This window comes from Aulonocara sp. 'chitande type north' Nkhata Bay, linkage group LG12 (assembly GCF_057382095.1).
Source record: "Aulonocara sp. 'chitande type north' Nkhata Bay isolate Kocher_YH1m ecotype deep benthic linkage group LG12, A_spYH_male_GT1.1, whole genome shotgun sequence".
NCBI classification, from domain to species: domain Eukaryota; kingdom Metazoa; phylum Chordata; class Actinopteri; order Cichliformes; family Cichlidae; genus Aulonocara; species Aulonocara sp. 'chitande type north' Nkhata Bay.
Window position 1 is genome coordinate 37,985,027 of NC_141355.1, and position 16,962 is coordinate 38,001,988.

At 39.8% G+C, this 16,962-nt stretch overlaps 1 protein-coding gene across 1 annotated transcript in view; it reads right to left on the reverse strand.

Moving 5' to 3' along the window:
• Positions 1-16,962, reverse strand: part of mapk1 (mitogen-activated protein kinase 1) — a 37,413-nt gene that overhangs the window by 13,542 nt on the left and 6,909 nt on the right. The window lies entirely within an intron of this gene.

Here is a 16,962-nt window from a genome sequence, read left to right on the forward strand (position 1 = left end):
ATGCCCAGCTGTGCCCAAAACTGAGCACAGCCATTATCCAAATGTTGAAAACCATGTTTTCAAGTTGGGATGGTAAATATGAGAATCAATCAAAGAAATACAGACCAAGGGTCACTGAGCTGATGGAGCACACCTCACTAAGATGAACTGCTCAGGACTCTCCCTCTCTTCCACACCTGGAATCAAGGTTTTTTCCCCCTTTAATTGCCTTAAGTCAATGTTTGGTGGAGACTGTGCAGACTGTAGTCAATGTAATCAATATTAAAGCTATAACCAATATCGCACAAAATAACACTTGATATAATCAATTTCTTCCATATCCAGCTCTAAGCTTCTGTGCTTACTGGGCCAAGCAAGTTCAACAAGTGCAGCCTGAAGAACCACACATGTCACATACCAGCACGATACTGTAGCTTATATTAACTTCTAATAACTATCTTTAGAAGACAACAATAAAACCTATTCCACAAAAAGACCACATGTTCATTCACCAAAAAGTCACGTATAATCCCAAATAAGGATTTATGAAAAAGGTACCATACAATTTTTAAAAACAACTGACCAAAAAACCTTTAACCGTTACATTAACTATTATTTACAAATGAAAATGGCAGATAAAAAATAAAGAAACATTGCTGTGTGAATCAAACCCGCTCAAACCTCTGTGACAAATGCCACTTCCTTCCTGTGGTTTGCAAGCGAAAAGTTTTTCATGTTAAGTCAAATCGGCAGGAAATGCTAGGTTTGAATTAAAAGTATTGTAAAACAGTAAGCACACACTAAAATGGAAAGATAAGTGTAGCACATTAGCTTTTACACGAGAACTACTACAGCAATATAGAAACTAGTGGTGCAGCGGATCACGGTTGATCCATAATCCAAACCGATCCCACTCCACGGTTCGGCACACACGTGATCCGAAGATTCGAAAAAGAAGGAAAAAAAGTATGAGTGTGGTCAGTCTGTCAAGCGATAGCTATGGTCAGCGCTAGTGGTCCAAGTGGAGGAGCAGAGGAGTTTGAGGTATTTAAGCAGCCCTTTGCTGCCCAGTTCGACCGCTTAAAGCTATTACAGAAGCTACTGGGGTGTTTAGCTGCAGACATGAGGCTGTACTCTCCTGTGCAAAACAAGGGGTTTAAACAATGATGAACGTGCTTGAGCCACGCTATGATATCCCGTTGCGCGTCCACTTCAGTGACAAGATCGTTCCAGGCATGTATGAGCAGGAAAAGATTTAAGTTATGGCTGAACTGTCCCAGGCATCTTCTGTTGCCCAACTAAAAATGGGTGGAGCTGCAGGTCAACGGAAAGCTACGTGACCGTGACCGCTCATTATATCACAGCGGAGTGGTAGATACAAAGCCCTGTACTGCACCTTAATTTGTTTTTATACAGTTCCATGGAATGAGTCTTGAGTTGAAGGTTTTAATAGGCAAAAATTACTTAAATAAGTTAATAAGTAAATGTTAAAATTCTCTCTTTTTTCCTTTTTTTGCTGATCTGAAAATTGATCCGATCTGTGACTTAAAACCGTGATCCGATCCATGAGATTTGTGATCCGTTGCACCACTAATAGAAACCCAACCGGTTTAAGTGCTTTCAACCAAACCATATCTGGAATGTGATAAAGACAAAACATTTTCAGGAAATTAGGAAGCCGTCTTGCATGCCGGGTATGGAGGATCTAAAGTTAAAGCTAGATTTAGAGAAGGAGCAGGGAGTTAACATGCAAAGCTTAGCTAGCTACTTTCATATCACACATTCTTCACAGCAGAGGTCAACCTTAGCAGAGAGATCCCTCACTAAGGTAAAGGCTCATTACACAAACATGTACGATTAAAATATAGATAATAATAAAATAATTCAAATCAATTTTATTTACACAGCGCCAAATCACAACAAGAGTCGCCTCAAGGTGCTTTACATTGTAAGGTAGACCCTACAATAACACATACAGAGAAAAACCCAACAATCATATGACCCCTATGAGCAGCACTTTAGTGACAGTGGGAAGGAAAAACTCCCTTTTAACAGGAAGAAACCTCCAGCAGATCCAGGCTCAGGGAAAAATAATAAATACGCTTATCAGTTACTATATTGGAAAAAACATTTGCAAGCCTTTTCAAAACTCTTACTCCAAAATTAGTCTACGACACTTCATTGTCATACTTCGCATGTGGCTAAGCAGAAAACCCAATCCTAATCATTGCCTACAGACACTGACAGACGCCCTGATCAAAGGTGCTGGAATATTTTTATGTACCATGCAACTCCAGCGGCCATAAACAAAGACAGGACCACAGCACATGAACACCGTGTGTGTGAGATTAGATGTTGAAAGGGAAAAATAAACACTAGCACACCCTTTGGCATGAAGAGGGTTTGTGTATCAGCACTTTTCTCTGCAGGGTTTTTACTTCCAAGAATGACACCACTTATTTGTCCTAACTAGTAAAAACATGTTGGCTGGATTTTTGTTTAGTCTGCCCACTTTGTCTTATTTTCTCTTGTGCAACTGTGCAGAGACCATAATTTCCAAAGCAGAAAGCAGATGTGATGTTTTGAATGTGGGACACATTAAGCCTTTTAGAAAACAAAATCTAAACTTCACTGCCATCACATTTCCATTCATCATAAAATGATCCAACAAATTTAGTGCTTTCATTGACTTTATTTTACATCCTAGAATCAGCTTTTTAACACAATATATAAATGTTGGACATCAAGAGTACTTTCCTCTTCAGTTTCTGCTCACAGCTGTAACTTATTTTGGAAACATTTTTAATTTAGAAAAAGTATCTTTAGTGATTATGTGGAAAAATGTGGGTGATTATGCTCGCACCCAACAGGCTCAGTGTTCATCCACTCAAATATCCAGCCCTGCCTGTGCTGAAACACCTCCTCCACACTACCCCAGGTACAGACATGTCCACTGCTGAATATCTGGCTTTTTTCACTCTTAATGGCTGTGTCAGACCCACGCTGTGGTCTCAACCTAAATCTCACAGCCTTACCAAAAAACCCAAAACAAAAGCAAACACACTTTACTAAAATAAATAAGAAGATATGCAGGAGTCGACTTCAATTAATCTTTTCCAATTATTAGTCTGCATGAATGACTGCAATTTTGACTATAAAAGCACTTTGTTTTTTTGTATGTTCTAGTTTTTTGTTTTTTTTAAAAAAACTGAATAATAATGACAGAAGTTGAGCCCGCCTACATACGTCATGGAGAACGATTAATTTACAGCCTGGTGTTGGGTGTGCGAAATGATCAAACATCTTCAGATGACACATCCAAACCAAGTCCAGCTGACCTGGTACTGCCAGGAAATGCAAATCACTGCTGCCAGCTCATCTCACCCCATTTGGTACAACCAGAAAAGCAAAACTGCACAACGCAGCTGCACCTCGGGATGACAAACTGAGAGAATTTGCAGCTTTTATCATCTTCCTCAGCTTCATCGTTTACATCTACACAAGCATTGTTTTATTTCGGCACATTACACACAACAGAAATGACTGAAAAACACCCACGTAGTCAGACAAAATAAGAAAATGAGTTGCTATAGTGATGGGGGTGTAAGGACTGCAATGTAAACACAAGTGTGCCAGCCTTCTGTGAGGGAAATATGAGTGACCTTCCTTTCCACTTGTGTGAGAGGAGTGTGTGTGTGTGTGTGTGTGTGTGTGTGTGTGTGTGTGTGTGTGTGTGTGTGTGTGTGGGAGGTAAGTAAATAGTTCTCCATGTAACTGTTCTACACCAGCAGATGCCCTCATGTACAGAGAAGCAGGCAACGACAGTAGTTATTCATCAAAGCTGCAATCCGATCCAGGGCAGAGGCAGTTTGGCACAGACATCATATCCTCGTACTGTTTTTAAACAGTCAATGGTACAACAGCCTCCTCCTAGTTTGTGGAAATGGCAGACATGAGAAGCTAAATATTTTCATGAAACTGATAATATGTCAAAGGTCAAAGATAATATGTCCCTAACTTTGGAACCATTTAGAACAGCAGGTCTGCAGCAGTACTGGATGGTATAACAAAATGTATATTTTGGAAGACTTTGATGCTTTCACTTTATTTCACAGCATAAATCCATCTATGCATCTGCTGCTTATCCAGTATGGGTCACAAGGGCAGCAGTCTAAGCAGTGCAGACTTCCCACCCCAGCCACCTCCTCCAGCTGTTCCAGAGAGACAACCAAGGCCTTCCCAAGCCAGCCGGAAACGTATTCTCTCCAGCAGCTCTTGAGTCTGCCCTGGGTCTCCTCCACACCGGATATGCCCAATACACCTCACCTAGGGTATCTCCAGGATGCACTCTAGTCAACTGTCAACTCAATCTCAACTGGCTCCTTTCGATGCGCAGCTCCTCACCCTCTCTCCCTCTCTTTCCTCTTCCGGTGAGGAGCCACCGGAAGAGGAAAGCTCATTCCCAGCAACTTCATTCTTTCAGTCACTACCCAGAACTTGTTGAGGTGTTTGGAGGAACGTAGACGTAGACTCATCAGTAAATCAATACTCTGCTCTCGCTTTACCACAACAGACCGGTACAGCACCACTCTCCCCTCGTTCGTGAACAGGACTCTGAGATACCTGAACTCCTCCACTTGAGGCAGCAACTCCTCCCTGACCTGAAATGGGCATTTCACTTATTTCCAGCTGAGAACCACGGCTTCAGACTATGAGGTGTTAATTCTCATTCCTGTCATTTCACACTGGCCCAGTAAGTGCTGGAGGTCACTTTCTGATGAAGCCAGTATTTAATGGCAATATTTCTGGATGACAAACCTTTAGTGCAAAAAAGCTGTGAAACAAATCTCCATTTGGACTTTTCTTGAGTAAAACCTCCTGTTAGCTTTGAGTAACACACAGACAACAGTCTGAAATACCACCTCTAATCTACTGATTTGTATTTTTGGACAGGATTTTCATCTGTCTGGACTCTTATGCTCTGATTCACATGTGCATGCATGTGAAATGAATATTTTCTGCTTTTAAAAGACGAAAAGTCCACATTTGGAGGTGGGAGGGGTTAAGGGTGACAATCAGACTACACATATTTTCACACATCAATTAGGTTTATGGGGTGAGGCATCATAAATCACTGGATCAGGTCTAGAAAAGGATCACGGTTTAGCCAACTCTAAACAACATTGGTTGCAACTTCTTTTAAAAAGCTCAGTGTCTTAGTTGGCATGGTGAAACGTTTCTGCATTTTCTGATGCAGAAATATACCTTCTAGTGAAATACATCAGGCACAATGTTGTGCTCATGATCATGTGACCATTTCCTGTTTTGCAAAAGACCAGGATGGTATAAAGATGAATGCAGATATCAATCGTTGGTTATGAAGCCCTGAGATGAGCAACCTTGCTGTTCCTGAACTGATGTGCACAATTTTCTTTTGTTTTATTATTCTCAGGCTGCAGCTGCAAAAAAGAGAATTTGGTGCTTTTGTGGTTCATATTACTGTAAAGTATTTATTAAATGATCGCACTGACATAAGATAAAACTTCTTCTAAGGCAAAAAAGGCCTAATACTTTTTGGTTTCAGCTTTTGAAATGCTGTTCCATGCTATAGGAATTTATGACAAAACAAAAAGTATTGGTTCATACTGTATTTCACCATATTTACTGAGCCAAGCCCTGCAGTTCCTTGTCCCTTTATCTGGCATGCAGAAGGAACTTTGAGGAAGTACAAAGTACAGAGTTCACCAAGTAGTTTTAATGCAGTTATCTCTGCCTGCTAAGGCAGTTTTGAGCTGCACGGCTTTATCACTGGAGGGTGGACTCGGGCTGCTCTCAGGCACCTGTGACCTTTGAACTGAAAGCTATTACTCTGCAGATCAAACCTGGTTTAAAGCCCTCATTTTTTTTAGCTATCCTGTTTTGATGAGCAATAGTTTAACTTAGTTTATTTTACTATTGTAATTTTTTTGACCATTTCACTGACCTACATCCATCCATCAAAAAGCATTAAACGTCATATGTGACTAGAGCAGGGCGATATGGCCAAAAATATTTATCACGATATATATTTGAAAATTTGCGATAACGATATAACTGACTATATAATTGATGCGAGACAAAATGCAACTCCACAACTTTACTAGTGCAACCCCCTCCCCCCCCCATCCATTTATTTTTACTTAAACAAGCAGCTGTTTTTTTATGTGCATTGAAGCTATATAAAAATTTAACAGTGCAAATGCAAATTCCTTACTGAAAGTTTAACCAAAAGGCATTTCCAGTAGAAATGGGCTGACATATCCAGAGCATAACCATGTATAATATCCACTGAAGTTAAAAAGAGGTGCTTTGCAACATTAAACTGCAGTGTGCCAAATAAAAAAGTCAAATACGTATTTTTTGGACAATAAAGGTGCACGGGATTATAAGGCACATTAAGCGAAACAAAGCAGTCAGATAAATCAAACTTTACTCAACTCATTCTTCTTGCTTCCTCCACTTCTGTACCATTGATTCATTAATGCTGTATTCTATCACAGCTGCTCTATTCCCATGTTGTTGCAGTATATTAATCACTAACCTCGTATTGTGGACGGATTATCTCAGTTGTTCTTCTGACTGAAGTTTGGTCTGTTTACAGCATCCTGCCTTGTGACTGTATTTGTCTCTAACCATCAGGAACCTTCACGTTAACTTTTATCGAGTGGAAAAGTGTTAGCGTTCATCCTCCAGCTTCACTGTTTATGTTATGCTAACATAGCTGTGTCGCTAGCGATCACGTAGCACATCATTATATACCAGCTAGCCCAACTTCAGTAACTTTACAAACATCACTGCTGTTTAGTTTTCTAACTTCATTTATGTTGGAAGTGATAGCAGAGCTGTACATTTGAATTTTTTCAGAAATCTCTCAGTCAGAACATGCTATATCATGCTGAGGTAACTAGCGAGCTAACTTCCGCTAACTTCCTGCTAACTTCTACCTCCGTTAAAAGTAATAAATTCTGTTTTCATGGATGCCTGGATGCTAAACTTCATAGTTACACCTGGTAAAGCAGCAATGCTGATCGTTTTATTAAAGATGAAAGAATTTAGACAGATTTTTACTCTCAGTGATGCTGCAGTGTTCGTTTGACTTTGGGACCTGTAGATGACGGAGTTTAGGACCCAGATTACTCCCAGATTTACGAGCACCTTAGTCCGACAAATACTGCAATTGACTATGTGCACGTTAGCATATGCTACTTCCGGTGCGGAAACTCCTGTGGGGAGCTTTGTTTCCGGTGTCCTATTCGCGCCTGGTTTACGGTCCAAAACAAGTTAAGCAAATGAATCAAGTGGCGATTTACATTTCTATAGATGTCTCGGGCATTTACCCAATATATCTGTAAATGATGTTCATTGACTTGTCGATATTTTTCCCCCGCGCCTCAGAGAAAAAGAGAAAAGGGATTCAAATGTTATATTTCTCAGCTGTCCCTCGTTTATCGCGGGTGTTATGTTCTAAAAATAACCAGCGAGAGGTGAAATCAAGTAGCCAAATTTATTTTTGACGATGCAAAACGTTTGGGGGACATCGTGGACATACTGTACTGCACTTCAGAGTCACACTGTTAACAATCAATGCAGCGATTCTGTACTGTACAGGAGAGGCGTCACGGAGGAGATCGTCTGCAGCGATCAGGACGCAGGACACAATGTGACGTTAAAAAAAGCATGCAAACTTGCACTAAAAAATCTGAAACAGCGAGGTGAAAGGTGAACCGCGTTATAGCGAGGGACCGCTGTAATTTTGAAGGTAAGTCACAACATACCCTTCCTACATACTAATGTATAGAAACCATTACCAGCAATCATTCATTTTTTGTGTGGCTTTTTTCACGGTTTGTTAATATGCTGTGTAGGTGTGTACTTGACTAGCTGATATCGACATAACGGGGGAAACATCTGGTTTGACTATTCTTCACCTGTAGTTTGAATGCTGAACATTTGCCTGTTTAATTCATAAGACCAGTCATTATACAGAGATGTGCTTCTGAATGTGGACGATGTGTCTTCTGCTGCAGTAATGCAGTTCTGCTTGTGTTGAGTGATGTAAACAACTGATCGATCTAAACGCTTGATCATTAGATTTTTTATGACACAACAGCGGTGAGTGTTCCCACGTTCTGCTCTTTGTAACTTAACGCAATCTTTCCGTTTTCGAGTTTTGGACATGATTTTGGAGTATATCTTCGCAGTAGCGATTGACCGCAAAGTAAAGCTACCGGAAATATACAACCCCACATCCGGTCTCAAACCAGGAAGTTAGCATTGTCTCGTGCACATAGTCAATAACGAGGCCCGCTTGCATGTTCTACAAAAAAAAAAAAAAAAAAAAGTGCTTTGTTGTGTATCTGACGGACAAACACCAAACCAGTTCCACATCACTGAAGTGGCACCATTTTTACAAACCAATTCTCATTCATCCGTTTCACTCAATGATCCGCTTTCTCCCTTCTCATTCTCCGTTGCCGCCATGCTTTTCAGCCATGTGCGTATGAAAACAAAGGCACTGCACATGCGCGTTTTACCCATATTCTATTGCGATATTTCATTTTCTTATCATTGCCTAACATTGTACCGGTATTACCATGAACGGTATAATATGGCCCAGCCCTACATGTAACTGCATTTATTAAGAATCAGCTGTAAAGTCAACCAATCAGTGTTTTTAAACAGAGCATAAAAGTTGTATTAAATCCTTAAATTCTCCTTTACTTTGAGTTATACGGGCCTACAATTAGGAAAAAAGGTGAATCAAATAGGACCAATTTTCGATCCACATTGTGTACTTTCCTGAATTTGGGGAAAAAAGGCCTAGGTATGATTATGCAATAATATTTTTACAAGCTAAATTTAACACAGCTTGTGCAATCATTATTTTAATGAAGTTGCTCTGTAGTGAAATCTTGTTTTTCCTATTTCCTCTGTGCACTTAGTGTTTTCTGAGCATGCTCACTGCTCAGGAAGAAGCTTTGTGGGGGTAGGGGGGGTGGGGTGCCTCCATTTCCATGGAGACAAGAATACAAGGCTTTTCTCAGTTATGCAATAGGACTGTAACCATGACAATATTCATGGTTAGAGTGGAAGGAAAAAAAAAAAAAGGGGGGGGGGGGGGGGGGGCAAAGTTCACTGTGCTTAAAGGGCGACCCATGGTGAGAATGTGGACTGACATCACAGTCACAGGTTTAAAAAGGCAGCGTGAGTACCATAGCTGTGGGGTTGGGCTTCACACCACACTCAGTGCTGCTGTGAGGGGGTTTGCTGCATTAAGAGGTGGTACAGTAGGACTCGAGCGTCTCTGCCATTTACAATTTACTGCTGTGGCCTGCAGTTACTGATTCAGACCGACAGCAAGTCATAACTGCTTATCAGTCACATCGCAGATTACTCATGGAATTTTTCCTGAATAGACAAATGTTAGTCAGAACCAAGAGAAAAATAACTTTACAAAAAGAAAAAAAGAAAAGTGATTGGACCATAGCAGTTGAATAAGCCACACATAAATTTAAACACGTCATTGGTTTCCCCTGTTTAAACTGCTTAAATGAGTTCCTAACAATAATATCAAAATTAACCTACAGTGAAATAAATTGACATGTGCATCTGCAACAACTATGAAAACTGTTCTCCTTAACACGACTGCACTGCTACCAGAAACCACTGGTATATTGTCCGGCCTACAGAACACGTAATCTGCAATCTTATTTTTGTTAATTTCATCCTGTAACATTGATTTATTTCTGCACAGAGATCAGTTAAGTTTAATCTTTTTGAGCTGCTCTCTGAGAAGCTTCAGCAGATAACCGGGCGACACTGACCATTGGCTGCAAAAGCTTAATTCAAGTTCATTGAGATTTATACCCTCCAGCATTTATCATTGGGAACGATCATAGATTTAACTGCATTTGCATGCTTACTAAAAAAAAAAAAAGAAAGAAAAAAAGTTAAAAAAACAAAACAAAAAAGTCTTTCCTGTTTCTGTGTACACTAACCACAATAACCCATTTATAAAAACATGCCAGCATGGTGTTTGTGTCTGCAGGTGCTTTTCAATCAAGCTTACATGGGTGTATGAAATATTCAGCTCTGCACAATAAGCCATTTGTTTCCCTGACGTCAGCAAAATGCCCACATTGAAACATACCTATAGTTTGTTTTCAGAGGTAAAGCGCTATAGTGCGTGGAGCTCAACAATATCATTTCACTCACTGTTCGCATTTATAAGTAATAATTAGCAGGTAACCTTATTGCAGCAATTCAGACTATTTAGCACAAACATGATAAAGAAACTTTGAAGAGCATGAGCAGAGAAAAGTTTCTTCCTCAAAGCCATTTCCTCACACAGTATGCATCGCAGTTTTCTAATATATTTGTACAGCCTCAGTGTGGCCTGCAGGGTTTCGTCACAGGCTTTGCATTAGTGACTGGTGGAGTCTATTCTTACATAGGGGAGAAGCCACTCCTATAATAAAAGCCACCTCTGCTACTATCATAAAAAAAAATAATGAATCCATTTACGTGGAATAAATCATTAACTTTCCAGTGTCATTTCAGACTGAAAATGAGACATATATAACTCCAAGAGACTGTATGGAGTCATTCATAACCCCAGCTCTATATTTAGGTGTGCCGTTATGATAGCCTTAATATTTTAACCATTATAGGCTTAAACGTTACTGTAACATTTAAATTTGCTGCTTGTTGTCCCCATCCTTTTGAGTATAAAATGTTTACGAGTCCAGCAGACCAAAACCCAACAGCTGAAGCTGAAACCAACACAAATTTTTGCATTTAAATAAATAAATAAAATAACGCCAGTTATTATTAGTTAGCTGCCAGCTATTAGGAAGGCACAATACTGGTGTCATTAAGCCAACCTATGGACTGAGGCATTTCATTCAGTTCTATGTTATTTCAGTTTTATTTTCTAATTTTTCTTACTATAAAACTAGTCGATTATTTTCTTTTACCAGTACAATAACTGGTAAATTAGATGCCAGGAACATCTGTTTTTACTGATACTGTAAGTCATTTCATTGCTTTCATTTCTTCACATATGAAGTGGATTATACAACCAAATGTATTTAAAAAATACATTTAAAACAAACAAATAAAAAAAAGTATACTTTATACGTACACACACGTACTCTTGACTTCTTTCTAGGTTTTTATATTTCACTCTCTGATCACAGCTGCTAACATGACATCTAAATAAATTTATATAGTTTATTTAACCTAAAAGCATAAAGCAGACTAATATCAGGCAAATGAAGCAAAACCTGAATGCACAGAATCTCGCCATCAGTCTTAATGTGCATCTCCACCTGTTACCATCAGTTACAGCTGTCATTCTTTTGAGTCATCGAGTCACAACCCGATTTTTCTAAAGCATGTCGAACAAATTTAAAAAACAAAAAAAAACTTTCTGGCATTTAGAATGACCGAAAGTGACTCTCTGTTTTATTCAGTATGACCTGCTATGGGTGACTGAGCTTATAAACCCATTAGGAAGGTGTTTACAGAGGTCCCCAAAATTTATTCTGTTCATCAGGACGTAGTGTTTTCAGTTTCATCACTCATCCAAGTGACTTCTTCAGTCTCAGCTGATTGCTGGTTTCCAACCTTATAAACAGTACATTTGCATAATGACTGAAACAAGCCCACTGAAGGAACAATGGTGCTAGTTAGTACTGACCACAACATTATCATCTTTCCGGCATACAAAGGTAGATGCACAGTTTTGCTAAACCAGAAAGACTATCATAAGAAAATTTTGTCGCTCAGTGACGAAAATACTTACGAGCCTCTGAAACGAGACCCAGGAAGTGGCTACAGGAAGAGGGTGATACCAAACCAAACAACCTCTGCCGAAGTGGATGTCACAGCACAGAAGAGCTACCTCGTCAGGCCAGGACTCTGCAGACTATTTACACCTACAGGCCAGTGGACACTCTTTCAAGGATGAGGATGTAACATCCTGGACAGGGAGGAACGCTGGTTTGAGGGCGGAGTCAAGGAGGCCATTTACGTGAAAAGGGAAAGACCGTCTCTGAATCGAGGAGGGGGCCTAAGGGTCCATCTGTCACCATCTTACAATGCTGTGATTGCAGCCGTTCCCCAACTCTCTGTGAATGGTGATCTTTGATAAAGTAGCTTTGATCAGTGGGTGTTGATCAATGGTCATGAAAACTTCCATAATTAAGATTAAGGAACTGACCTCCCAGCCCACCCAGCCCATTGTTCCTTCAGTGGGCTGGTTTCAGTCATTATGCAAATGTACTGTTTATAAGATTGGGGAAACCTGCAGTCAGCTGAGACTGAAGAAGTCACCTGGATGAGTCACAAAACATTTCTCCCGCTGAAAACGCTACTTCCAGATGAACAGAATCAACTTTTGGGGATTTACTCACCTGGATGATTGAGCATGCATCAAGTAATTTACAGAGGTCAAGTCAGAGAAAAGCACAACAGCAAAACAAAAAACTGTACACATGTGACTCACTGAAACTTTTCCCTGCAGCCCATTTTTAGGCATCTGCTAAGAACCACTGATATAAATGCTTAATATAGGAACTCTCCTACAGATAGCACTCATGTTTTAATTTCTGACCATAGGCCTGCTGCTTCTCTCCTATTTAGCCACAGCATACCTTCCAGTTCCAAGGCTTTGACCAAACACTTGAACCTCAGATTCAGATGCTGGTTTTTTTTTTTTTGCATCAATTCAAAGTCTTTCATTTAAATGAAGCACTCTCTCGCATCTCTGAATGAGGGAAACCAATTAATACAAGAGCTCAAGGGAGACATTTTTCATAGACAACAAATTGTGCAAATGAAAGCATCGGCAGTCTCTAGAATTCAGAACTCAACCTGACCAACACAAGGATTTTGTCAGTGGCTTCATAGTTATTTAAAGCGCATTTAGATTTCATAATGATGAACTGTAATTAGAAAGTTGGAATCCTTTAGACTTCTTTCAGAGAATCTGGACTTTACTGTGACTTATTGGTTAGAAAACTCAGTCTTTTGGTTTAAAAACTGATAAATGAACCAAAGTAAGATGTCACACTGAAAATTGTAAAAAGGTATTTTTCCACTGTGGGAGGACTATAATGAAGTCCTAAAAACAGCAAATACTCTGACCGTAGCTTTTAAAATGTTGCAATTTTGTGCTTTTAAATTAAATATTTCTGGGGCTTAGCAGAGTCATTTTCATGGATTTCTAGTTCTTTATGTCACTTCATATACGGAACGATTAACAAAAAATATATCTTAGTTTGTCACAAGTGTTTATTTTAGGGCAATTACATTTTGTTTGTTTATTGAAGCACACTTGTGATTTGTAATTCATGCAGATAATTTAGACTATTCAGCCGAAAGGGTGCTAACCTAAGGTAATTCAAAGACAGGCGTGTTTTAAAATCTCTGAATGAAAACATGCAACTTTTCTTGAGGAAAAAAAAAAAAGAATCTTCCACTGTTCATTGTGATAAACATCCTTCCTTCAGCAAAACTTTGCTTGTCAAGCCCAAAAAAAAAAAAAAAAAAAGAAAAAAAAAGTATTCATTATAACACTGGTGTGTGTGTGTGTGTGTGTGTGTGTGTGTGTGTGTGTGTGTGTGTGTGTGTGTGTGTGTGTATTTTAAGGCAAGTTGAACTTTCGTAAGCATACCTTGACATAAAAATGAGGGCAGGTGATAGAATCAAAGCTAATTCTGCATATTTCACTGTGCATGAACTCGATATCTGCCTTTTTCTCATTAGGTTACAAGTCCTAATGTAAGCTCAGCACTGTGGTTTCTGAGAAATGCGGATGCAACAGTAAAAGCAGCAACAACATGCACCTCTAAGTCCTGATGATCAACACAGATATTAACATCAACGCAGCAGAGCAGCGCCTGAATGTTTTACAGCCCTTCTGAACCAGAAGTCGTCATGCTCGTCTTGGCAGGCGCAGCCACCCAAATTACCCAAATTACATCTCCTTCTGAATTGCACAACAGGATTTCAGAGTGTCAAGGCTCTCATTCTCTCCCCCCCTCTCTCATTGGCTGTGGAGTGGTGGTACTGATGTCAGAAGCAGAGGAGTTGCCATGGAGATGGGCACCACAGTGGCATTTCGAGAGGACGAAGCAGAGCATCGGCGGTGGCTAAGAATCAGGCAGGTCAAGGACTCGAGACGGAGTCAGAATCACCAGAGGACAAGAATGACAAATAAATTTAGGATGAAATGTTTACAAGCAACAAGTGTTTCCCATGCTGGATGTCAGTGATACCAAAGAGTTTGCTGTGATAACACAACTTTGTATTTCTACACAATACCAAAGCTCAAATGATAGCCAGGTTCACATTATGAGATGCCAGATATCAGAGGTGCTTATTAGTCCAGCGGGTTCTTATATAGGGCTTTTCTACTCTAACTGGGCACTCAAAACACTTTATACAACTTACCTCATTCACACATTCACACAGGAGCTCTTTTTTTTTTTTTTTTTTTTTTTTTTTATATAAATCCTGTCTGGCAGCTTTTACAATCAGAATTATGATTTGAATACACTTGTTGTGCTAACCACATTTTTCATGTTTTTTCCATGCATGTATGTGTTTTCTATCTAACATTTGCACACACCGGATGGATCGCAGAGCAACCTTGGGTTACCATCTTGCCCGATGATATTTGGCATGCAGACTGGAGCAGCCAAGCATCGGACCACCTGTTTGGTGAGTGCGAAAAATTTAGTTCCATGTATTTGTCAGTTTAATAAACCAAATATTATCCCAAAGCATTCTGATGCTTTTTGTGTGACAAACTAAAGAACTATTTTCTTCACAATTAACTTTACGTTTTTATTTAGTTGTAATTAACTATAATCCGAATCTGGAGTCATGTTCATGTCTTTCTTTTCTATTATACATGTCTGCGCAAGTGCGCTTTAATGTGGTTAATTTATTTAATTTCTTCCCTTTATTTGTTTATATAGCCATCAACACAAAAAAAGCTCTTTTCGAATAGCACTGGAGCAGTTTCAGTGTGCTGCTTTGTTTTTACCACAAACCGTATAAAAGATAAACGCCGACACCGTGACGTCATCCACTGGTTAGTCAAGTCCAGTTCTGAAGCCTTGAGTTGAGCATTTTCAGCATATTCTGAATAATCTGACACTTAGAGTGATCAAAATTTACAAAATGGACTTTAATATTTTATTCAATATGACCTGAAATGAGTGAATGAACCCATGTATTTAACCAGAATCCATTTATAGACATGGTGTCTGGCTGCTGTTTTTCTGCAGCCTTCTGTAGGACTACAAGTCTTTTTGCAGCCACAGGAGTAATCCTCTGGTGGCCATTAAACAGAGTCTCTTTCCTAAAACAGGCTTCACTAAGCGATCCCCACTGCATACTAGCTAATATAAAAGCATACGACTTATCCCCTCCTGCCGTTTTCCTTGTTCCAGTGTGATATGAACAAAAAAAAGTGGAATCTGACCAACTATCACCCATCTTTTCAGATGTAAAACTTTTTATAAACACGAGCCACTTCAGCAGCATTCCCCCATGATCTAACTGCTCATGTGGGCGGGTTGAAAAAGGCAGAGTTTGCCATGGCAGCTTCTGAATATTATCACAGAGGGTGATACAGTATCTTGTGATTGTGTAAGCATACAGTGTTAAGAGGCTCAGTGTACCACCAATCTGTGGTTGTACATCTGCTCATGTCAGGGCTTTCCAGCCTCAACAGGCACCAACAAGAGGTTGTTGAAAGCAAAAATAGGCCTGCTCTGAAAATGACACAGACATACCTCACAGTCGACTGGTAAGCAAATGTCTTCATGCAGCCTACCAACTTAGGTTACAAAGAATCTGCATCATGTTTCAGGGTTTTTGTAGAAAAATAAACAAAATGTGCATTTAATGAGAATTCACAGAAAACGAATATCCTGCTGTACAGTGGGCGACCAGAAAGAGAAGTGGGATTCTTGGTCCAAAAATACGCTCTTTAAGCAGAAGCTTACATCAGCGATATCTGATCTTATAGAACCTCCGTAAACACTTTTCTGATTACTTTATGGGCTCAGTCACTCATTTTGGGTAACAGTGAATAAAACATGAAGCACGATCATTATTAAAGCCAAAAAGGAGAAATAACGTGTATACCGATTTGGTATATAACTGTCAATAACAAACTAGTCAGATCAACCTGTAGCTTGTCATGTCTGGTTTCAAAACAGCAAGATGGTGACAGTTAAATGCTCAATGTGAATTTGGTTTAAATAATCCAAAGGAGTTAAACCCAGTAGAGCTGTAGAAACATAGTTCTTCATAATCTTTAAAAAAAAAAAAAAAAAGAAATCACACAAGCAATCAGTGTATCACTGTGCATCTGTGGCTTTTACTCATGTTTAATCTCTATAGAAAATGCAACAACAGAACAGTGCATCCTGCTTTACTGACTCATAAAGGCCAGCTGACTGCAGCCCAACACCACCATACAGCAGCGCAGCCTGACAAAGAACTGACTGATGGTATTTAAAAATATTTCAGATGCAAACTGAGGGATGTCTGAAGTACACCCTGCAACACTTTCGCTGGCTGCTGCACATCAAAGCTACATGCCCAACTGGCTGAAAACCACAGGTCTCAAAAAGAACGCAGAAAGAGGAGTGCAAGGAGGCTGAGGCTCGCACAGCACTCGCTCCAACCGCCTCTGACTCGGAAGCACACACAGCCAAAAATACAGTAACGCTACCAGAGTCAGTGAAACAACTGGGCTTCAACCTGAACCTGAGTAAGGACTGCGAAAGGATCACCGATTTGTGAATATAAGCGAAACTGAAGAAGCCATCATGGGACGGCATCTGTGTCACTCCTTCAGGCCCATACAGTCTGCTTTACTGTGACAAGAGCGCAAATACAAGGAGCAAAGCAAAAAGATGT